Source organism: Aotus nancymaae, unplaced genomic scaffold, assembly GCF_030222135.1.
Source record: "Aotus nancymaae isolate 86718 unplaced genomic scaffold, 86718_ANA_hifiasm-v0.15.2.pri h1tg000088l, whole genome shotgun sequence".
In the NCBI taxonomy this organism is placed as follows: domain Eukaryota; kingdom Metazoa; phylum Chordata; class Mammalia; order Primates; family Aotidae; genus Aotus; species Aotus nancymaae.
Genome location: NW_026988503.1, coordinates 915,144 through 941,415, shown reverse-complemented (window position 1 = coordinate 941,415; position 26,272 = coordinate 915,144).

The window sequence follows — 26,272 nt, the reverse complement described above, 5'->3', positions numbered from 1 at the left end:
AAGCAAATCTGTGTCATTAATTGATTTAATAATGAGTATTAATTTATGTGCTGAGTTTATCCATTACTATTCTTGGTTTGTTTTATTAACAACTTGATTAAAGTTTTTATTTGCCCTTTTATGAAACTTTTCTTAACATATTCTAACAAGCTTCAAGGTCATCTATTCTAAACACTCAAAACCATTTGGATCCAGGAAAATAATCTCTGCACAACTGCAATTGTTATATACATATTTGTTCACTTGTACTAATTCTGCCTCCCTTGTTCTCCAGTACTGCTACGTGCATGGAATTTTCCAGAGAACTTGGTGCAGTGGCCAAACAGTAAGTGCATATGCTTGACTATTGCTATATGCTCTGAACATGGTAAAAATCAGGTGTATTAGTCAGGGTTCTCTAGAGGGACAGAACTAATAGTACATATGTATATATGAAGAGGAGTTTATTAAGGAGAATTGAGTCAGATAATCACAAGGTAAAGTCCCATGATGGGCCGTCTGCAAATTAGGAAGCAAGGAAGTCAGTAGTGAATCAGTCCAAGTCCCAAAACCTCAAAAGTAGAGAAGCTGACAGTGCAGCCTTCAGTCTGTAGCCAAAGGCCTGAGAGTCCCTGGCAAACAACTGGTGTAAGTCCAAGAGTCCAAAGACAAAGAACTTGGAGTCTGATACTCAAGGGCAGGAAGCATCCATCACAGGAGAAAGATGAAGGCCAGAAGAATCAGCAAATCTGCTCATTCCACCTTCTTCTAGCAAAAGAGGGGATGTTACCCACCTAGATTTAGGGTGGGTCTGCCTTTCTTAGTCTACTGACCCAAATGGTAATCTCCTTTGGCAACACCCTCACAGACACATCCAGGAACAATGCTTTGCATCCTTCAATCCAATCAAGTTGACACTTACTATTAACTATCACGTCAGGGAAGCCATCAATGCAGAGTATGGTTAAGCAAAGAAAAAAAATGGTTTATCTTCAAACCTTAATTACCTATCTAAAGCCAGAGGTAACGTATCAGAATACAAAAAGATAGGGTCTCAAGCAATTAGAGTCTACCTTCAAGTAAGTCCCAGATTGCACTGCACCCTTGAGGTGGGGTTGGAGGACCATAATACTAAAATTTAATTTCATATAGTAATATCCTATAGTACACATGAGACAAACAAGATTGGCACAGAATTAAAATATGACAAGGTTGGCTAACTCAGGAGGCTTTCAACAAATCTTTATTGAAAAAATGTCTAAAACGTTACTTTCTTACTTTTAATGCTGTTATTCTATTTATACAGAAGTGAGGTGGAGTAGAGGTGAAGAAAATTTTGTTCTCTGTAAACCATCCATCCACTTTATCAAAAGGTTGCACTATCTAAATAAGTCAGAAATCCAAACTTAACAATTTGGTCATAAAAACAACCAAAAAATTTTTAATGTCATTGTTTTAGTTCATTTGGGCTGCTATAACCAAATACCTTAGATTGGGTAGCATATAAGAAACAGTAATGTATTTCTCACTGTTCTGGAAGCTGGAAAGTCCAAAATTCAGGCACTGGCAGGTTCAGTACCTTGTGAGGTCCTGATTCTAGCTGTGTCTTAACAAAGTAAAAGGAAAAAGGCAGCTCTCTAGAGCCTGTTTTATAGAGCAGTGAACCCATTAATGAGGGTTCCACCCTTGTGATCTAATTATCTCCCAAACATTCTACCCGCTAACACCATCATGTCAGTGATTAAGTTTCAACATATGAATTTGAGGAGGACACAAACATTCAGACCATTGCAATCATGTAATAAAATAGTATATTATAAATATCATCTTTATTAACATTGTATTTATTTACAAGGCAAATTTAATATTCTGGTTTTATGAAATACAAGTGAATTCACAAAAATGGCAATAAATTATATAATTGAAATAACTGATTTCCTCAATTTTGTTTAAGACAAGCATTGAAAATAATATATTAATACATTTTAAATATTAAAACTTCAGTAACTGTGTGGTGTTTTGCCCAACCTCCCAGAAATCTTTTTGTTATGTTGCTTTTAAGCAAAGATTGCAATTTCCAAAGAAGAAAATCTTGTTACATATTGTTAAACCTGTTTCCTACCAAAATTACCAAAAGATTAAAATAAATTAAAATAATTTTAAACTGCAAAATTGAAAAGTACCTACTTTTGCAGTTATTACAAAGCTTTATTAATTTCAAACAAAAGTTACTTTCTATTGCTAAATTACCAACATTTTATTTTGTACTTCATATTTTCGTTAGTGTGCTCTTTAAAATTCAGCATAATATCTTTAACACAGTAATCATTTTCTTTGCAATGACAAAGCTAAAAGCTGCTCAAATGTAGGACTAATTCCTTTATTTTTCTCCTTGGTGAATAATTAGTGAGCACCACGCCATGCACTAGGCAAAATGGTTACAAAATTTACAGTCACAGTCACCACCATTTTTATTTAATAAATGGAATAGTATATTTTAAATTGATATTTATAAATTTAATTGATTTATATATATCACCATAATTTTTATTTAATAAATGTTCTAGATTACAAACTGTCCTCTGATGGCAAACACTGACTTTTTCAAAATTGTATTACTTTTAGTCAAGATAGTTTCAGATCACAATCTATAAAGTTCAAACAAGAATCATTCAAAATTCTCTTTAATGGGTATATCAGCTTAGATGATTATAGATTGATCTATTCTGATTCTGCTGACAAGTTGTATTAATAACTCTCTTAAAAACTGGTAATGATGACTGAGGCCCTAAAATATGACCCACCCAGCAGCCCTGATAATGCATTTCTTTTAGACAGAACCTGCCTGTACCATGAGTGTATGGTTGAAAAAAGAGATGCACTAGTAACCACAGTGGGAAAACTGGTAAACAAATGATTTAAAGAATCTCGTTAATCACAATTTGAGTAATTTATCATCGCAGTAGACAGCTCAGGAATGATAGCCCAGAACAACAACCTTACACACAGCAATTGGAAGTAGAATAGCATAAAAGAACTTAGACTATTTTGGTGAAGAAAAATGTGTAAAAGACCAAAAATGCAATGAAGAAAATGAGTCAACTAATGAGAAAGAAAACCAGCCAGTAACAAAATGGCAGGATCGAATTCACTCATAACAATATTAACTTTGAATGTAAATGGCCTAAACGCCCCAATCAAAAGACACAGACTGGCAAACTGGATAAAAAGTCAGAACCCATTGGTGTGCTGTATTCAAGAAACTCATCTCACATACAAAGACACACATAGACTCAAAAGAAAGTGATGGAAGAAGATTTACCAAGCAAATGGAGAACAAAAGAAGCAGGGTTGCAATCCTAGTCTCTAATAAAATGGACTTCAAACCAACAAAGATCAAAAGAGACAAAGAAGGGCATTACATAATGGTAAAAGGATCAATCCAACAGGAAGAGCTAACTATCCTAAATATATACGCCCCCAACACAGGAGCACCCAGATACATAAAGCAAGTTCTTAATGACCTAAAACAAGATTTAGACTCCTACACAATAACAGTGGGAGACTTCAATATTCCACAGTCAATATTAGACAGATCAATGAGACAGAAAATTAACAAGGATATTCAGGACTTGAATGCAGAGCTGGACCAAGCGGATCTAATAGACATATACAGAATGCTCCACTCCAAATCCACAGAATATACATTTTTCTCAGCACCATATTGCACTTACTCTAAAACTGACCACATCATTGGAAGCAAATCACTCCTCAGCAAATGCAAAAGAACAGAAATCATAACAAACAGTCTATCAGACCACAGCGCAATCAGACTAGAACTCAGGATGAAGAAACACACTCAAACCCACACAACCACTTGGAAACTGAACAACTTGCTTCTGAATGTTAACTGGATAAACAATGAAATGAAGGCAGAAATAAAGATGTTCTTTGAAACCAACCAGAATTAAGACACAATTTACTAGAATCTCTGGGACACCTTTAAAGCAGTATCAAGAGGGAAATTTATAGCAATAAATGCCCACCAGAGAAGAAAGGAAAGATCTAAAATCAACACCCTATCATCAAAATTGAAAGAACTAGAGGAGCAAGATCAAAAAAACTCAAAAACTAGCAGAAGACAAGAGATAACTAAGATCATAGCAGAACTGAAGGAGATAGAGACACAAAAAACCCTTCAAAAAATCAATAAATCCAGAGTTGGTTTTTTGAAAAGATCAACAAAATAGACAGACCGCTAGCCAGATTAATAAAAAAGAAAAGGGAGAAGAATCAAATAAATGCAATAAAAAAATGATAAAGGGGATATCACCATGATCCCACAGGAATACAAACTACCATCAGAGATTACTACAAACAGACACATGCACACGTATGTTCATTGCAGCCCTGTGTACAATAGCAAAGACCTGGAACCAACCCAAATGCCCATCAATGATAGACTGGACAAAGAAAATGTGGTACATATACACCATGGAATACTAAGCAGCCATAAAAAACGATGAGTTTGTGTCCTTTGTAGGGACTTGGATGATTCTGGAAACCATCATTCTCAGCAAACTGACCCAAGAACAAAAAGCCAAGCACCGTATGTTCTCACTCATAGGTGGGTGTTGAACAACGAGAACACGTGGACTCAGGGAGAGGAGCATCACACACAGGGGACAGTTGGAGAGGGGTAGGGGAGAGACAATGAGGGATGGGGAGGGAGGGGAGGGTGGGGAGGGATGGATAACATGGGGAGAAATGCCAGATACAGTATTCACCTAAAGTAAAAAAAAAAAAAAAAGAAAGAAAGAAAGAAAGAAAGAAAAATGTGTAAAAGAAAATGTCATTCTTAAGTGTTAAGTGATAATGACTATGAATATATGAAATACTGAGGCCTAAATAAGGATGATCTGCATTGACTTTGCCTTACATAATCAAGTGCTCTTAACCACTGGTTTTTAGACTTAGGAAATATTAGAAATTCTAGTATTACAAAAAAGTCCACCTCTTTAACCATGACACTTGTTTTGCTTGCTTATTGACTGATTGATTAAAAGGTAGTGCACTGGGAGGCCGAGGTGGGTGGATCACGAGGTCAAGAGATCGAGACCATCCTGGTCAACATGGTGAAACCCCGTCTCTACTAATACAAAAAATTAGCTGGGCACAGTGGCACGTGCCTGTAATCCCAGCTACTCAGGAGGCTGAGGCAGGAGAATTGCCTGAACCCAGGAGGCGGAGGTTGCGGTGAGCCGAGATCGCGCCATTGCACTCCAGCCTGGGTATCAAGAGCGAAACTCCGTCTCAAAAAAAAAAAAAAAAAAGGTAGTGCATTCACATGCTTCAAAATTCCAAAAGTACAAGAGAATACAGTAATTATTCTCTTTAATTCCTATCCTCCTCTTCAGAGGCAACTAATAACCATGTCATATACAATGCTAAAGGCATATATGAGCAAATATATACATGTAAGTTGTTCTTCCTTTTACACAAATAATAATATTCTATTTACTTGGAAGCTTATTTTTTCCACTAAACTATTCCTTGGAACTTATCCCCTAAAAGTAATAAATGTACTTTCTTTTCTCAGTAGATAGTATTCTACTTAATGAATGCATCATAATTTATTTGACTAGCTCTATGTTGACAGACATTTAATTTGTTTTCAGTCTTTTGCTATTTCAAATAATGCTGCAATGATTTGTATTATACATATGTCATTTTGTACATAGGTAAGCAATCTCTAAGATAAATTCCTAGAGGTATTAATTCTAAGAGTCTGTGTGTTTGTGACTTTGATAAATGTTGCTAAATTACCTTACATAGAGATTTACTAATCTTTAAAAATGCCTCTTTCACACACACTCACTAATGCACAATGTTACCAAACTTTATAATCTTTTCCAATTTGATGGGTCAACCATATTTCATTATAGCTTTCATTTGTATTTCTCATTATGAATGATATTTTTACCTTTCCATATATATTTTAGAGCCATTTATATTTCCTTTTATGTAAACTAGTCATCATCTTTGCTCATTTATCCTTTGGATTACTGGCCTATCTAGAGTTTTTTATATAAGATTCTTCATATTAAAATATCTTAAATATCTGATCCTTATAGATACATAAAAGTTGGCATTTTGTGATATGAACTGAAAATATTTTCCTAGTATCTTCAGAGTTCATGAACATTAAAAATTATTGATTGTTTTAATATTTGAATGAAAATTTAGATGATATAAGATACTTGGGTCATACTTTCTTTTCTTGAAAATTTTAGAGGCATTTCTCCAGTATCCTCTAGAATATTTGTTCTGATTTACTGTATAGGAGTTTCCACTAAGTGTATGTTAGACCTCCTTTGTCTCTCTCCCTAGATATTATATCTCTAATCATTTTAAGTTATATTTATTTTCATTCATTTTGATTGCTTTTCTCATATTTAATCTCTATGTTCCTTTTTGCATTCTCATAATGATGAATCTTTTTAAATTGCCATAACCACTCCCTTATCTATCTCTACACTCTCAATTATTTTCAACTATAGGGCAAATCTAGGAAAATTTCAGCAGAGAGATAATGATATAATGGGTTATAATTTATGGAATAAAATAAGAATCTGCAAGTCCATAGATATTTAAATACATAGACAGAAAGTAAAATGCTAACTAATAAACATAGAACGATTGTAGAAATTAGAAAATCACCTATGGTTTTCAAAGCTAATAGGTAGGAGTTTAGTGAGGAAGAGTATATTTACATGATCTCGAAGTATTTTTGGCTTAAAATCTCATAGCAAAGAGTTCTGGCTAAATGAGATAATATACTCCTTTTTTTAAGAAAATTAAACCTAAGTGACTCTATAATAAAGAAGTCACAGACTTTTGACAGTTTCCAAAGCAATGAATATTGAATGGGGGTTCTTGGTCTATAGTTAGAAACTTTTGAAGAGGCATGTAATACAGAAAAGTTATGAGTATCAATTTCCGGAGTATCAAGTATCTTTTTTTATTTTTATTTTTCAAACATTTGATAAGCTAAATAACTTATCACGCTGGTTCTTCTGTCCCAGTTGTTCTTCTCCCACTTTACAAAAAAAAAAAAAAAAAAAAGACAAGTATTTCCTAAATCCAGAAATTTGTTGTGGTGAATTGCCCCAAGCTCTGAAAACCACCAAAGCAGCAAAGGGTAATTTCAATAGAGGATGCTGAAAAGGCAAAAGGCATTAGTAACTGGGAAACAAATCCATTTCCAAGACAGGTAATTACCAATTATTTGCTTAAAACAAAAATGGCCTAAAGCAATCAACTGCTAGAGATCAAACATAATTTTTGATGACAGTTCAGTCTGTGATTTTTAACAAATAAGGTAGGATTTCAAAGTAACTTACTTGTATCTATTTTTCTTTTTTATTAAGTGGTTTTCAGCACTTAATAAAAAGGAAAAATAGCATAGAAGTAGTGCTGAATTCTCTCGTTCTCAGAGTAAGGTAATATTTAGATACATCAATTAATTTTTAAAATCATATACATATAAATGTTGATTATTTAATTATGAAAAATCTTAGGTTTCTGTTCTTATGGTCATTTTGATCTGATAATAATTATAATGATAACTCAATGAAGATGTTAACCACTTAGACCCTTACTGATCACAAGAAATAACATTTTAATTTATATATATAGTTTTGTTGAATAAAATATATTACTCTGATCTGTCAAGCAAAAACATATTTTTCATTAATGTAACATTCTGTGGAGTTAGAAGAATAAAAGTAAGATAACAGGGAAAAATGAAGTAAAATTTTTAACTGTTGAAGAATATTCATGTGTATTTTTTAAACAGCTGATGATGAGTATCAAATTGCTCTGGCATTTATTTTCCATTGAAAACTTTTAAAAAGGTAATTTGACAGTTTTGTTTAAAAATGTAAACATACACAACATGATATTGCATCTTAAATGAAAGTTTAATATTGTATGTGAAAATACACAGTTTTTCAAAATCATATAAGAGGTGCACAAAGAAAGTTTGAGAAAAATCAACTCAAAAGTGTTAAGTTGAAATTTGGAGAAACAGATTTTCCATTTAAAAATACATGACGACTTTTGCCTAGAGCTTATCTAAAGAAATTTTTGTGGAATTAACTATGAGAGTTTGCAAGTATTTGTGCTCACTTCTCACATCAATATTAAGATTTCATAGCACTTTGAAGTTTGGCACGATTTTTCAAGAGTTTAAAAAAGACAGCATTACAGCATTTAAAAAAGACAGCATTGCAAAAAATAGGATGGAAAAACTTAATATCTACAAAATTTAGGGAAATTGTTAAGGACTTACAAAGATGTGCAAGCAACTTGCCAGGAATCAATATGGACTAATTTGATATCTGTCGTACAAACTCCACAGTAAGAACAATGTCCTTACACCTTTAATCTTCATTAACTGTGATCATTCATTCTATAGCCTTTTGATAGATTTATTAGAATTTCTGATTTTAAAAAAAAGAGGAGGGTGGAGAGGTGTCTAAGTAATTTTCACACTACTTTTCTTTTCTGATCATCTTTACAAAAATGAGAGATAGGATATCTAGCCTCCTAGTCCCTTTAAGTGGAGAGGAGGTAAAGGCAAAATCTCTTAATATTCATCATTTTATAAAATATGCAATAATTGAAGTACAATAAAATGTACACATCATGAAGTTACTTACAGAACTGAAGAGATATTTGCTCCAATTTTAACCTTTATATTCATATAATTTCATTTTTTTCAGTTATATGTATGACCAAACTCTAGCAAATTAATATTGAGTGGAAAATTAAATTGAAGAGTGGAATGAACGCTTGCCACCTAGTCTGAAATATTTATCTTATAATGTTCTAGTTGACTATTTAAGAGTATTTTCCCTTGGCTTAATTTGTAGCTTTTAATTTCACACTAATAGGTGGTGATGATAGAGTCAGAGAGTATACATTTTTTTCTTTTAGTTCAAATAGTGTTCCAGAGAAATAATCCATATGGAAATAATGTTTGAGCTCAAAGTTACTAATGTACTTTGTAAAAAGTGCACTATGAAAATCCAAGTTCCTTATTGTTAGCTATTATTAAGGTAGCTACTAAAACGAAAGCTGCTGAATGCTGTGAAACTACCTTCACAGGTGCCATAGGGCTGAAGGACCAAAATTAACCTTTCTAAGAGAGAGGTGGGGGAAAAAAGATATATATATATATATATATATATATATTTTTTACATTGACAAGAAGTATTAACAGAAAAAAAAACTATTATGCATTTCAGAAAGATCAGAAGTTCAGCCTGTGATATTAATGTATTAATGAGGTTATTCTATCTTTGCCTTTATCAAAATTGTTTTGCTGGAAAACTAAATATGGAAAATGTTTAAACCCTTGGAAAATAAAGAATTTACTTCTTAAAATTCAACTCCTTTTTAATAATATGTCAGTAACCTCAGACAGTAAGTTGAGTTGGGGATTTTTGTATTTACTTTTCCATACGATCCCCCTTTACTCCTTCTCTTGGAGAAATTCAATACCATCAGAGGTAATGTGCTTCAAAGGCTAAAAGGATCTCTTCAGGAGGCAGAAGGTATTTTAAAAGGCAAGCTCTTAAATGGACTATCTTTCATACACTAAGGATTCTTTTTCTCCTTTTAAAAACAAAAAAAGTTAATAAATTATTGACCAATATTATTAAAATAGTAATATAAAATATATATATATAATAGAAATATTTTTAAAGAGAGAGAAACACTCTCTTAGAAATATACTTTATTGTGAACAGGCATGGTGGCTCATCTAAAAAATTTAGAAAAATCCCAGCACTTTCGGAGGCGTAAGTGGGTGGATCATAAGGAGATCAAGACCAGCCTGGCCAAGATGGTGAAACCCTGTCTCCACTAAAAATACAAAAATTAGCCAGGTGTAGTGGCAGCGCCTATAATCTCAGCTGCTTGGGAGGCTGAGGCAGAGAATTGCTTGAACCTGGGAGGAGGGAGTGTTCAGTGAGTTGAAATCACACCACTGCATTCCAGCCTGGGTGATAAAGTGAGACTCTGTCTCAAAAATATAGATAGATAGATAGATAGATAGATAGATAGATAGATAGATAGATAGATATACAGATATACTTTATTGCAATAAAAAGTTAAAAGCTGTTAACAATTCATCAGATAATGTAGAAATGGAGCTATAATGTCCTTAATTTGAAACGTTTTGATTTCTTGCCCAAATTCAAGCGGATCTTTTCAAACTTTGCAAGGACTTTTCCTTCCTCAGGAAGGAGCCTGTTGGCTAATCTACTATATTCTAGTAACCTTTTTTTTTTTTTTTTGCTGCTCTATCAGTACTAACATTCATTTCTTTCTACTAATTAAGATTGAGACATGTTCCTTCCACCACAGACCCAAGATAGTCTTTAGATATTCAAAGGATACTGTTTATCTTTTCATTTTTTTTTGTAGCCACTTATGATGGGAATCATCTGGAGCCGGTTTAGAATGGAGTTGATTAGTCCTTATCAGGTTCTCACACTGCTACTTACAAATTTTGAATGGAGCCTGGACATGTCAAGTCCTCATTTGGGACAGCTCTATGAGTACCCCCTGTCTGTATCATTAGGCAGTCATTATTTAAACTCATGATTCAAGTATTTTAATCTGTGTCCCCAAACCCAACAAGGAATCCCACAGTTATGTGCATTCTCTTACCAAAGAGGTCTCAGACCAAATAGGATTATCCCTGGTCATTCTAGAACTCCAAAGTTTCTCAAGTTGCTATGCAAATTAAGAAACCCTAAGACTCTTAGTATTTTACATATGTTCACTTTGCTCACATATTCTAGCAGCCCAGAGCATTTCCACATTGGCAAGTTCAGTTTATACCCAAACATAGCACTATTTTTCCATTTATTGTGTTCTTTAAATTTTTTACTGAAATTTAAATTTCTTAAAACTTTATTATTATTAATGTAGTCTATTATCTAGATCCAATCAGAGAGGTGAATAATTTAAGACTCTAGGAGTTAGATTATCTCCCAATTTTTTATCTTTATCAATAAAAAAATTTAGAAAAATGTCAAATAAACTTGTTGCTGATGTTTTCTTAACAAACTGAAGTATTTCAATCTAAGTTATGTGAAAATGAATGGAAACCTGCAAAATTCTAATTTTAGTCAACAGATTTAAGCAGATATCATTATGCCTTTATCTATTTCTTGAGAACTATAGTTAGAAGAGTTACACACCAATAATTTGTTCCTGGGTTATAGATCAGCAATGAAAGCTTCCATGAATATTGATTTGTTCTAACCTAAAGGCAATGACATTTATTTTGCTTATCAGTAGAAACTTGAACTCTACTTTATGATTCTTCACCTGAAAATAGCTATCCACTTTTTCTACTTTGTAGATTCTCATCTTGACTCTATCTGTAATAGTTCTTTTCTGTATTGAACCTCAGACTCACCATTAAAATCACATTTGGAGGCATTTTGATCATTCAGTGTCCTAGCTATAAGTGAATACCACAGACTGGGTAATTTATTAATAAATATAAAGAATAGAGATCTATTTATCTTACTGTTCTGGAGGCAGAGAAGTCCAAGAGCATGGCACCAGCATCTGGTGAGAGCCTTATCTGATCCTAATTATCTCTCAAAAGTCCTATCTCCAATCAACATGTGAATTTTAGGATTAGATTTCTAACACATGGAATTTGGAGGACACATTCACACCACAGCACTCAGTATTCCAGAAAAGGCAAATGGTTTCAGTCAGATTCTTATATAAACTGGTATTCAGACTGAGGTCACCTTTATGGAAGATTATTACTTGTAAGTGAAACAATATGTAATGAATTTAAGAGGTATAAAAAAACGACTCTGGAAATTATTAACTTGACTGCTTTCAATTAGGTGTGTGGATCAGTATGACAGAAAATTGAATTGGTAGCCAATTCTTAATTGGATGACAGGGGCAGACAAAACCTGGAGAGTCTGATAACAGTAAGTTGGTATAGGAAAACATCCCTAAAAAGAGAACCAATAAGAGTAACTCAGAAGTTCCCAGAACAAAGAATGAAGTAAACACAGTACCTGGTTATATTTAAGAGTGAAAACCCAATGCAGAAACCTAACCTTTGAAGGATGCCAATATAAGTTGTATTAGCAAAACATTTGGCTGCAGATTACACATATTCCAACTAACAGAGGCTTAAACAAATAAGAGTTTCTTTTCCTCATATAAAAAGTCTAGAGATAGGCAGTTGCTGGAACTACTTTATCTGTTCATTGAAACTACTCTGTTCACTGCAGCCTCCACCTCCTGAGTTCAAGCAATTCTCATTCTCCTGCCTCAGCCTCTAGACTAGCTGAGATTACAGGTGGACATCATCATGCCCAGCTAATTTATATATATATATATATATATATATATATATATATTTTTTTTTTTTTTAAGTAGAGATAGGGTTTCACCATGTTGGCCAGGCTGATCTTGAACTCCTGACCTCAGGTGATCTGCTCGCCTCCCAGTTAAACTACTCTTAACCTAGTGTATTATCATTCTGTTCTGCCATCTCATGTTGGCTCCCATTCACATGGGTGTTGCCCAATGGTTGCAAGATGACTCTACATCTCCAGAAAACATGTCTATGTTCAAAGTCAGATAGTGGGGTGAGTGGTTGTATCAGCTTCATATGTCCCTTTGGAATGTAAAACCTTTCCGAAGAAATCCAGGAGAAATCAATTTACATGTCAGTGGACAAAACTGTCATGTAGCTATTCCCTAGGTATAAGATAAGCCAGAAATTCCGTACATTCTTATTTTCTATTTGTGTTTCTTTTTTCTTTTTGATTTAGTTTTTATTTTTTAAAAAATGTCAATGTGTGTTTCTGTTATATAAATTAGCTAGTACATTATTGATAAATAAGGCAAAAATTCATTATAAAACAATATGTTATTTCCTGTGTAACTTTCTTATACAAAAGGACCCAGAATACCAGTAGTAAATGCATGCTATATTGATTTTAAAATATACATTTATTTCCACATTTTAACACTTCTGAAACCAATGGAGTTTATAATTGTTGCAGGCCAGATGTAAGTCATTATAAATTGTCATTGCCTGTGCATGCATATGCAAACTTGGTCACAGTAGTATATATCATCATGCATTCAAATGAATTATTCACTGTTGGTACTGCATGCCAAGCAATGCACCTGAAGGCAAGAGAAAGTGAAAAATTCCTCAAAGTCAATGAAAGAAATTTCATAACAACAAGGGGCTGACTGATATATCTATTAATCATGTAAAACTATCATTAAGACAGAAAACATCAGTTCGTCAGAAATTTAATGCTGATTTTGAACAGAAGCTGTTTAATATTCAGTGATGCATGATTCAGTGAGGTTAAATAAAGCTATAAATTAGTCAAATATAAAAACATCAGCTTCAAAATTCGTTAAGTTAGTAACTTGGAAGAAAACTTCAAAATGCTTTTAAAAATGCTATAATGCTCTTAATGGCATAGGTTATAATATCATGTGCAACAATATGGATGACTTTGCTGAGTTGAAAAGTAATAAAAAGAGTTAGTTTCCAAGTGTAAAGATGTTTTAAAAATATTTAACCAATTCTCTTTATATGTAATTGTTGGTTTTAGGAATACACAAGAGTGATTTGTTTTTAATTCCATGAACAAATTAGTCTAAAAGAACTCTTTAATGAGTAAACAACATAATTTTCACTTTGAAAATAAAACATTGTGTCATTGCTTAATTAGCATGCATCACTCTTTCTTATTAACTGATAAATTGAGTGCTTTGTCCTACAATCAAGGCATCTTAATGAATTTGATATAATCAGCAAGAAAGTGGGGAGAAAGTCTTCAGATTAGCTACTCTACTGGAATCAAGAACCCTCTCTGAATAATTTTAAGAAAAGCGAAGTCTTCATGAGTTGATCCTCTCCAGAGACACTCACCAAGCCTTGAATGGCTCATGTCAAGCTGCACTACCTTTCTTGGTTTTGAAAACAACAGCTCCACTAACCAAGAACTCTATTTCCATCTCCATTGACTCAGTACCTACTATTGTTTTAGTTGGTGTTGTGCCATTATTTCCTGTCTTGTTTTTTGGAGTGCTTTTTGGGTAAATTTCAATATACCTTGTGGTAGCCTCTGTTTGCATCTCATATTCAAATATACAATTAATCACTAATCATTAAGGAAATGCAAATCGAAACCACAGTAAGACATCATCTGACCCCAGTTACAGTGGCTTTAATAAAAATAACAAATGCTGGTGAGGATGTGGAGAATGGGGAAAATTCATCCACAGCTGATAGGAATGTAAAGTAGTATAGCCACTATGGAAAACAGCATGGAGCTTCCTCAGAAAACTACAAATAGAACTACCAGATGATCCAGCAATCCACTGTTTAGTATAAATCCAATACTAATTTTTCTTTGTAGTTTTTTGACCTTTATGGATTTGGATATATTTGACTCCCTTTTTTGGTACACTTTTCTTTTTGGATTGTGTAAGGCTGGTTTTTCCTGGCTTTCTGCTGACTTCACTGACTATGCCTTTTCTGTCTCCTTTGCTGAGTCTCAGTTCACTTCTGACTGACTTCTAAATGTCAGTGCCCTTTTCACAATCACAAAGACATGGAATCAACCTAAGCATCCAAGTTTCATCAGTGGATGATTGAGTAAACCAAATGTTGTATATCTGTATACTATGAAATACTACTTGGCCATATGAAAGAATGAACTCCTGTCTTTTGTAGCAGCTTGGATGGAAATAGAAGCCATTACCCTAGGTGAAATAACTCAGAAACAGAAAGTTAAAAATGCATATTTTCACTAATAAGTGGGAGCTAAATAGTGTAAACACATAGACATCAAGTATGGAATAACAGACATTGGAGACTCAGGAGGGTGGGCGGATGGAAGGAAGATGAGTAATGAGAAATTACCTAAAGGGTGCAATGTACATGCACATTTGAGTCATGAATACATTGAAAGCCCAAAGTTCACCAGTATGCAATACATGCATGTAACACAATTGCACTTGTCCTCAAATTTGTACAAATGAGGAAAAAATAAATCTGGCATTACATATAAATGAAGACCAGTCAGGCAACCTGATTGGAAACCTTTGGTTTCAAGAAAATTAAATACATGTATGTATGTATGTATGTATGTATGTATGTATGTATGTCAGTGCCCAATACTCTTTCCTAGACCCATTATTTCTGTTTTCTTTTTTAGTCTCATGGTTTGGAACACCATCTTGATCCTAATGAGTCCTACATTTTTCTCTCCTATAATTCCATACTCATTTTATTCTAAATTAGATAGGTAATAGGCATGTCTCAGAAACAAAATCTTGATTTCTTACCATCTGCATCCACCAAGCTTATTTTTTTTCTCAACTTTTCCATTTCAGTAAATAGTGCCAAAAGTCTCCCAAGTGTTCAAGCAAAATGTCCAGAAAGTATCTTTGTTCATCTCTTAACTCTATCCATCCCAAAATGTGTATGTTATCACATATGCACATTCACACACACACATGCCGTGTAATACATTGTCAAATGCTATCAATTCAACCTCAAAAGCATATTCGCAGCCTATATACAAACTCCACATTTCCCATAAACATCACATTCAGGCCATTATTACCTATAGGGTGAACCATTAAAAGACCTCCTAACTGGTTTCTATGTTTCCCTGCTTGCTTTCCTATAATCCATCCACCAAAGAAGCAGAATTATTTTAAAAATAAAATTACATAATTCAAATAGTATTATTCTATTTAAAACCTTCCAAGTCATTCCCATTGCACCTGAATAAAATCCAAGTTTCTTAATCTGGTTGGTAAACTCTGTACAACCTGCTCCCTGCCTACCAGTCTGTCTCATCTTGCTCGAGCTTCTCTCTCACCCACTGTGCTCCACCTTCTTCTGGCTCCAGCCAGTTTATTCCTGTTTCAGTGCCTTGCACTAGCTGCTCCCTCTGCCTGGAATGCCTTCATTCAAGGTCTTTGTGTGGCTAGTTCCATCTCGTCTTTCAGATCTTTATTTATGTCACCTATTCTGAGAAGGATAATAATCTAATTCAGCCATGCAATCACTTTATCACACTGATTAATCATAATTCTGCAAAAAACATTTAACATCTACTTTTTTATTATATGCTTGTTTGCCTGTTCCAGAATTTAAGCATTAGAGAACAAATATAATGCCTATATTTGTTCACTGCTTTATCCCCAGATTCTAGAAAAGCGCCTCTCACAAGATATGAACTTAATAAATGAATTTTTAAAAATGTATCCCAAAAACAAAATATAGAAAACATTAAGACTATTCCCTAAAGTAGCTCAGAGGAACTACTAGATTAATATTCTGTTAATTCCAGAATGGTTTGAAGGCTTAAAGAAGAAATCACAAAATGAAAACATATGGCCTCTGACAAAATCATCTTGTAGTAACCACATTTCCGAAAGAACTGCCACAGGCAATTAAAGAGAAGACCTTGAACTAAGAGGTGGGCTCAGTCCTCATCAGGAAATATCAAAAAGTATCCCTTACCTCCTCCATCAATTCTTTTAAAGCAGGTAAGTAAGAATATTTAAGCTGTCTTTCTAGATTCAGTTGAAAATGGCTTAGCCAAGGAAGTTAATTTTTTTCTCTTTCTCTTTTAAAATCCTTTTGGTTTTGCTCTAATTCGACTTTTTCTCTCATCCTCTGATGACACTGTTCAATGGCTGATTTTATTTTGCTAAAAGGTTAAAGCTAGTGCTTGCACAGGGAAATGTGGGGGCATCAGGAGCATCTAGACCAGATGGCAGGCGACTTCTGCCCTGAGTTGGCTAGGCGGTGAAAGTGCCATGACACCAGGTTTGACCCTAAAGCACAGGGCAGCAGGTGAGGCTTAGAGGAGCTCTCTAAACTGCCTTTGATCAGACTACCCAGGGTGAACTGGCCACTTGCAGTGCTGGGCAGTGGGAAGAGGAGAGGCCTGACCTCTGTGACCACTGAAAGTTTTTGCTTTTCCCTTCCTTTGAAAGGGAAGTTTCAAGAAAACCAAGAAGTGAGTAAAGGTTAAGAGTCAACTGAAATTGATTGTACAAACTTTTTATTCTACATTTTAGATCCAATCAAGTAAATTATGACTAAGCAAAAGCTGCTGCATATTCTCACTGGCCCTGTTGAGTCCTGTCCCCAAAACAACCATTGCCAGATGGAAAAGAAAGTAAGCAGGGTGTTTTATTAAGGAAGGTCACCTCCGACGTCACTGTGTTTTGGTAAGGAAGAACGCCTTAAGGATTTTCAACAGCAGGAATAATAGAGCTATTATGACAATTACAATTCTGTTCCAGTGATTTCAAGTCCAGAAAATCTCTGATTAAACTGAATCTCCTCCATTAGAAGCAGGAATCTAAAGAATCATTCATACATTAAGGTATAACCAATTCTTTACTCACAGAACTTAAGAGCTAAAATTATTGACTGTGCTGGGAAGTCCATTATACATCTTGTTAAAATTCTGCCCGTGTTAAAATTCTCCCCTCTGTTAGTCTATTTTTGCTTTGCTATAATGAACTACCTGAGGCTGGGAAATTTATAAAGAAGAGTGGTGTATTTTGGCTCATGGTTCTCTAGGCTGTACAGGAAGCATGGCACTGGCATCTGCTGCTGGTGAGGGCCTCAGCAAGCTTCCAATCATGGCAGAATGTGAAGGGGGAGCAGGCATGTCACATGGTGAGAGTGGGAGCAGGACAGAGGGAGCAGGGGGCCGGGGAAAGTGCCACAGTGTTTTGAACAATCAGATCTCACATGAACTCAGAGCAAGAACTCACTCATTATTTCGAGGACAGCACTGAGCCACGAGGGATCCGCCCCCATGACCCAAACATCTCCCAGTAGGCCCCACCTCCAACATTCGGGATCATATTTCAACATGAGATTTGGAAGGGAAACACATCCAAACCATATCACCTTCTTCACAAGGTCAGGATCCAGAGTATGAGTTACCTCCTACCATCTTCAAAGTGCCATAAACTATGGAAGCTGATTAATTTCCTCTTCTGTGGCCTTTAGGTAGGAAGTACTAGAAGTCCATTCAAAATAGCTTATGCTTTAAAGTTGAAATTTGGTATAAAAGTATGAGATTTGATTACACAACCTAAAGAGAGAACACATCTGATCCCCAGAAACAAATAGAAGCAGGGACTTAGGCTGGCTTCCCATATCTGGACTCTTTTTTTGCCTATCTAATTCTTCCCTCTCTTTCTTTAGAATGGCCTCCTTTGTTTATCTAGTCACCCAGGTAGAGAAAATGACCCAAATAGTTCTAAGTTTAGATATTGTATTTTCTGCTACCATGTCAGAGACTGATCTCTCTCAGTTCTGATTACAAATTCCTAAGAAAGAAATGACTATGCTTTGACCCTTGGTGGGTGGGTGTAATTCACAGCCCCATCCCACCTCCCCTGCCCTTGTAATTCTCCTCCAACCTTAATGTGGCCCCTTGCTACATACCGGCTGATCCTTCTAAAGTTTCTCTCATCTTTAAAAGAAAGCCTACTATTTCTCTCACATCAAGCAATCACTTATGATCACTTTAATCAGTGTCTGAAGAAGGAAACCAAAGGTCACTGAATATCTACTATATGTTTGTTACTTTTATGTGCAGTATCTCATTTAATCTCCACAACAGATATGAGGATAGGTCTTAGACCTTTATAACAAATTTTTTTAAAAAAGCGTTCATACATAGAGAACTTAGTGTAACATGTTGAGTAACACGGCCAGCATGTGTCAAGGCTAAGCCTCTCTGTGAAATTCAGAAATTTGTTCTTGTCCCCCAAATTTTTTTAGCTATGGTAAAATTAATTTTTAAAAAATATAAGGACCCTTTATAATCTTTCCTTGAGATTACTGGTCTAAGAGATTTGGTTTTTCTATATCGTACCAGATGAGTACTTGTGATATTAAAAAATAAATATTTAGTCTTCTTCCCCAGTTTCTCACATATAACTCCTAAAATCCTTAGAATATCCAAAGTGATATCTTTTTATATGCTAATGAATTGACTGATGGCTGGCAGCTCCTAAGTAGCTTCAGTATGGGGCCTGGTCGCTGGAAAGTCTATGGCAGGATTAGAGGGTTGGGACTTTCAGTCCCACCTCTCAACCTCCAGGGAATGGAGAAGGGTTAAAGGTTGAGTTGATCACCAATGGCCAATGGTTTGATCAATCATTCTGTAATGAAGCCTACATAACAACCCAAAGGGACAGGGTTCACAGAGCTTCTGGACAAATGAACACATGGAGGACCCTGAAAGGTGGCATGCCCAGAGAAGGCACGGAAGCTCCATTCACCTTCCCCTATACCTCGCCCTCCCCGTGTCTTTATCTGTAACCTTTATTACATTCTTTACAATAAACCTGTAAACTTAAGTGTTTCCCTGACTTTGTTACCAGGGGAAGGTATCCGAGTTACCAGCAGTGACTTCATACCGGTCTATAGGAACTTCGATTCTTGCCTCCTCAGACGGAAGAATTCAACTGAGGGGCAAAGGCAGAAAAAGAGACCAAGGCAAGTTGCAGACCAGGAGTTATTTTAAAAGGCTTTAGAACAGAAAAGAAAGAAAAATACCCAAGCAGGTAACTTGAAGAACAAGTGTGGCCTTTAACCTTGATCCTAGTACTTTATAGGCTGGCCCCTTTCCAGTGATTCTTCCCTTAGGGTGGGCACAGGGCCCTCCTTATGCTTGAGAGGTGAGCACATGCAGTATGTTTAGGAAGTTATACACATGCCCATCTGAGGCTTTTCTTCCCTTTTCTGGTGGAGTGACCCCGGAAGGTCATACTCAGCCATTTTGTCTTTTAATGTGTATGGCCAGAGATTTGCTTCCCCTTGGTATCTGCATTCAATTAACACTTTAGTGCAACAGGTGTATACCATGAGGAAATGGCCTTCCCTTGGCACCAGCTGCCAACTTATCACTTTTAGAGAGGCAATGTGATAATTTCCAAACCATTACCCAACATTGCTAGTAGGTGGGAGAGAACCCTCTCCTGCCCCACTCATGCCTGTCTATCTACCTGTAACAAGTTCTGTGAGTCACTCTAGCAAATTAATTGAACAGGAGAAGGGAACTGTGGGAATCTCAATTTACAGCCAGTCAATCAGAAGCACAAATAAAACAATCTGGGGCTTGTGATTAACATCAGAAATCAAGGGCAGTCTCGTGGGACTGAGCCCCCAACCTGCGGTATTTAATGTTATCTCCAGGTAGATGGTGTCAGGATTAAAGTGGAAGACACCCAATGCTGATATCCTCTGCAGAACTGATTGCTTACTTGGTGTGTGGGGTGGCAGGGGAAGACCTACATTTGGTCACAGAAGTCTTCTGTGTTCATTATTGTGGGATGAGAGCAGAGGAAAATCTGTTTTCTCTGCAGTTTGTTTTTCCTCACACAGTACTTATGTTCTCATATTAAGTTGAGCAATCCAGATTTCATTGGCTTATTACTCCCTTCACTATTCAAATCCCATCGCTGACTCTGGCCCACCTTCTCCATAGTGCCTTCAAGGGCATCTCACTTGAGCTCACAGATAGGCCCTCCTAGAAGTGACTCCTCCCATCCCCTGAGCCATGATTCATGGCCCAAGGAGCCATTTGAGAGGTCAGTCTCCATTTTTTCCTAGTGCAGATGTTCAAGGCAAAAATGCTGCTCACTACGCCGTAAGTCCTACAGCTTGCTTTCTTCAAAGCTGCAAAATCTTGAGATGATTTAGAAGCTCTGTTTCAGTTTCAAAGTTAAGGGTACTGAGATATCATTTTGTTCCATTTAGAAGTAGATAGAAGACTATCTTTCTCTCTCACTTTCTCCTGTGTCTCACTTTCTCACTTTCTCCTGTCATTTTTGAATGTTTATGCAGGAAAGATCTTATGCCTCAATCATCTTTGAATCCAGTGAGATAGAGATAAACAAACCAAGTGAGCACTAAGTAAATGCTTGATGAAGAAATAAAATCTGTGGGTGTTAAGTGCCTGATCTCAACTCAGTTGTTTTGTTGTTTTGTTTTAATATACCTTCTAACTGCTGCATAAAACTGAAATACCAAAACTGAGAATGGTTCTGTGAGAGCCTCATCCTCAGGAGGCCTGTCCTGGAAACATGATCCCTGTGGACCAGCATTTCTCAAAGTATGTTTCATGGAACATTATTCTGGTAAGATCTAAGCAGATAGCAATTCTGAAACCCAGTAAGAGTTGACTTTGTAAGAGAAATTAATGCACATTCCTTCATCAGAGAGCACTGTGTAGAATAGCCTATGAAGGACTGTTAAACTTTGAATAACAAGTTCTTTTCCAAATGCACGTGGCTACAGAAATACTTGCTCACTTAACACCTATTAACATTACTTGTAACTAAAGGCATATTAATAGGGAAACATTCCTCTTAATGTAGTGTTCTTAAAGAGGAAAATATCTCATCAAAATCACATCTGGAGAGCCAGATGCAAGACTGCAGAGCTCAAGGAAAACATCATTCACATTCCCCAATGCATGATCTCCTTTCATAGTTACATAATACCTAGGCCTTTCCCAGTTATCAACCCAGTCAGACGGGGAAGAAATCATGTGTCCATAAATTTCCACTCTCAGGCCCACTGCACCCTTGGCTCTCCATCTCTGTGGCTGACTATTCATGTAAAACATTGTGCAACTAGAAGGTAAAGAAAGTAAAGATAAACTGAAATCTAGTTTGCCTTCAGCATCTTTTAATGGTCCAAGACGGTTTCAAGTCTTTTGCTCAATTTTGGAAACATCTATTATTAATGGATCACAGTAATCCTGATCATGTGAATAAAGTCAAAGCCAAAAATTTGGCAAAATTAACAATAATTGTACCCTAAGAAGAGACAGTTACTTATTTTCTTTTTACATGTAAGTGTTACATTTAAGTTTCTGTCACAGTCATCTTCTAGGAACAAAAAGAATTATTACACACCTGTACTTAGCTATATAGTTATATCAAATACAAGTTCTGGTATCTCTCCAGATTATCTAAAATACTAAAAAGTCGAGCTAGTAGATTTAAAGCAGTAGCCTCTAAAATAGGATATATTGATGTAAGGGGTTTTCAAGATGATATACTGGGATACTGAGAAGAATTCTAACAGTTGAGAAAAATAATAGAACTTTAACTTTTATCCTTTTCCTATTAATGCTTCTACCTTCTTTGTATTTTCTAAGGTACATAGCACCATTTCAATGAGTACTTTTTTTCTTTTTCCTTCTTTTCAGGCTATGGAGTTCTCTTTTTATGGCATCTATAGCTTTAATGAGAAAGAGCTAGATATTGAACTAACATCTGGCCTGTCCCAAACCACACTGAATAAAGAATCAGGTTCTAAAAATAAAGTACCACCAGTTAATTTTAAAACAGATATTCTATGGAACACTGACTGCTAGTCCCATTATGGATTATTATGCAGAATTCTCAGTGTTCCAAATATCTTTAGAAACTTTGTTTTGTAATTTTTCAATCCATTAATGATCTTCAGTTCCACATTGTTGAACAGGATATGCTCAGTTCTACTGACTTTAAATATGGCCTGTTGTTCCTCTGACATTAAATGCAGCCCTGGGACCCTCAAGACATTTCCTCAGAAGAGCTACTGATGGTAGTTAGCTGTAACTTATTTATAAAGAGAAAGACCTTTAAGAAGACAATAACTGCTGTTTATAAATCTCTCTATAATTTGTCCTCAAATTAAAAGTTGTTATGACTCAACATTAAGATGATAAATCTGAGTGGGAAAATTGAGACTATTATTACTTTTTTTGTAATGGAAAAGAAGGTTCATTTTCAAAATAGACTTGGCTTTGTTGATTAGCATAATAAGATGGTATAGTCTCAAATATCATTATTAACCTTCTAAAAGAAAATTGGAAACCAAAGCAGTGTCAGTCTCTATAATCTCACTAGTGCAAGGAAAAAGGCAAGCCATAGGTTTCATGAAATCAATGAATGAGTTATTGTTTCTACAAAACATTCATAATTTGTGTGAAAGAGTATGTGTTTGTTTTCTTTTTTTCCTCATTATTTGACCATGCTATATGTGCATGAGTACACATGTAACAACATATATATGAGTACATCTGTAACAACATTGCTGGGACTTTAATAAATATAAATAAGACAAATTAAATCAGGTAAAAACTTAATCGAAAAAATGGGATTTGTTCTGTATCTTGAAGGCTTAGCACTTTGTGGAAGCTCAATAAATATTAAATCAAGGTCACAACATTCAAGACCTGTTGAATCTCAAGGAAAATCTAATTTCAAAGTCCTCAGCTATCTATAAAGGACCCCCTGCTTCCAGGCACTGAATTCCAATTTTAGGTTCCTACCAGGTATGCTTTAACAGATAACACTTATAACAGTCTGCATAGGGAAAGACATTATTTGTGATGCAAAGAAAAGTGAAAGCTTTTTGAATATAATGAATAAAATGAATAAAACTCCTAGAAGCAAGTAAGAGAGGACTGAAAACCCCAGGAAGAAAATGATTCATCAGGTCAATCATTGAATAATTTTCTCTACTCTCTAATTGTAAAAATGCTTTGAGACTCTCAAAGCCAAGCTTCAAATCTCAAGCCCAGTTTCAATAACTTCATACATGGATTGAGGGATGTGTGTACTCTAAAATAGCTTGAAGTAAAGCCAGCGAGAACAGATTGGCTCTGGATAGTCTTACTCTGCAACTTTCTGGAGCCTCCTCCAGAAAAGTTAGGTTTACCGAAGAAACCTAGATGTTTATAATTATTACTTTATACATAAAAGTGTTCAATAACATTCTGTATAGATTGGAATTGCTTATAGAAAAGTTCCATAAAGAATTTTAATAAGACCAGGTTCCTATTGTAGATCAGGTGCCTGATGTTCAAGTCAAGGTCCTGGCCTAGGCATTTAGTAGGGAGTTACATGACCTGAGCATTTCTTTTAACCTCTCTGGTCCTCAGATCTATTGTAAATAAAATGGGGATGGTAACACTACATCAAAAGGTTTCTGTGGAGATTAAGAGAGAAAATATATGGAAAAGAAACTGCATATAAGAAGCTTGTAATAAATAACTGTTAAATATAAAAGGGATCTAAAAGGATCTAAGATTCTCCAGGTAGAGCAGATGAAAGCCTTTGGCTGCTGTATTAGTTAACAACAGAATGCTGGAGAGTATCCGCAAATAGCATCAGGCCATTGGGCGTCTACCACCAGTCCCCATCCATGGATGGGAAGATCATGGAAAGATTCTGAGATGGTTTCAGAAAGTCCAGAGGGTACTGGACTGAGTCAATTAGGACACTCACAACACACTCAGGTACAATTTAATGCCCCTGTTGGAAGTCAATACCATATTCAGTTTCCCAACATAGAAAGGCTTTTGAAAGATGAACCAATTCTGTATCACCCAGAAAGCTTCAGATTACTTGGACTGTTCATTAATTCCCATGCCTGCTGAAATTGTTCAAGGCTTACCTCAAATTTTGTTTCTCTCCAATATTTTCCCATATCAAATGTATGCTTTCCTACCACTGAAAATTGTATTGCATTTTGCATCTACAAACACATCTCAATTTACCGTAACTTACATTTATTTGTATACTTGTCATGCTGCCTATGCTAACCAGCTATTGCCATCATAATGCTGCATGGAACGCCACCCCAAATATAAATGGCTTACAACCAGAACCACTGATTTTTCTTCTTTTACTGTGTTTATCATTTTCCTATGGCTGGTGACTGTCAGGTGCATGTTCTTTCCATGGTGTGTCACGGTAGTACCAGAAGATAAGCCAAAGCACACAAACACCCAAGTCTCTACTACACCATGCACACTGCCATTCCAGGGGTCAAGGGAAGTCATGTGGTCAAACCCAATGTCCACTGGGCAGTGGCACATATTTCACATACACTAGTAGAAGCCTTGTCAATGGGGAAAAGGTGTAAAAACTTGAGAAAAATTATCCAGTATCATATTGCGTACCATATAAGGCAGGCTCTATTATGCCAAATATGTATTGCTCATTTGTAGAATCTAAACAGCTATGTGCTTTAAAAGCATTTGCTCAAACAATTAATTTACAGTTAAATATTGAAAACCCAAAGCAATCCCTAGCAAAATGTCTGGCACTTAGGTGATGCACAGCAAATAATTTGCTGAATTAATTTCTTGAATGAAGAGAAGTTCCCCTAATCCCTATCAGGCACCTAGGTGGAACTTCTCAACATCGTTTTTGTGCTTTTTGAAGCCACAAAAGATTTAATCTGAAAACCTAATCAATAGCACTTCAATAGCACTCCCATCAATAGCACTCCCAAAACTGTAGGCTCTAAGAATCAGGCAGTGTCTCGAGTGATTAAAAAGAGATTGTCACCCTCATAGTCTCTATTAAATGCCTAAGAGCTGTCTCACTTCTGTACACAAAGCAGGGCACTGCATCAAGAAGGGAGACAAACATTTAGCTTTGCCTTTTTGTGAATGACCCTTAGAATAAAGCCAGATCTGCTTTTCTGGGGGACACTTCTTTGCCATTCTCATTTTTTGTTTTATAACTTCCTCTAGGCATTTAAATTTGTTGAAGAGTTGAATTTGGTAAGTAGAAACAAAATTGTTGAGTCTTCATTTGCTAATTGGATACAATGGGATACAATTGGATACATGAGAAAAAAAATTACTGAATTTCTTAGAGTACTGAATTTTTCACTCTTAGGCTATAGCAGCACAGTGGAAATCTTATGCCTGTCTCTTACCTATAGAATGGCAGTCAAGTTTCAACTACAAAGATGCCTCGAGGCCCAGTGATTATTTAATTATCTCCTGGAAAATAATTTCTGAATGTGACAAGGGCATCAACAATCTCCTGGAGCCTGTTAAATTTACTTCTTCAGTCACCTTGTCGATTGTCTTCTCATATTACTTTCCCTGCAGGGCCACATCTAAATTTCGTGGAGCCTCAGGTTTGTATAATTGGGAAGAAGGCTCTTAAAGAAAAGACTGGGAAAATTACAAAGGCAACATTAGATTTAAACAAAAGCCTGCCAGTGAGGAGCCCTGAAAACTTAAGCTTCATTAGTTTCAGGATTCATCCACCTATGCTGTCCTTATAACTGATGTTGCCAGATTAAATACAGATTTAACTCGGTAGAGTTAAATTTGAACTTTAGGTAAACAAC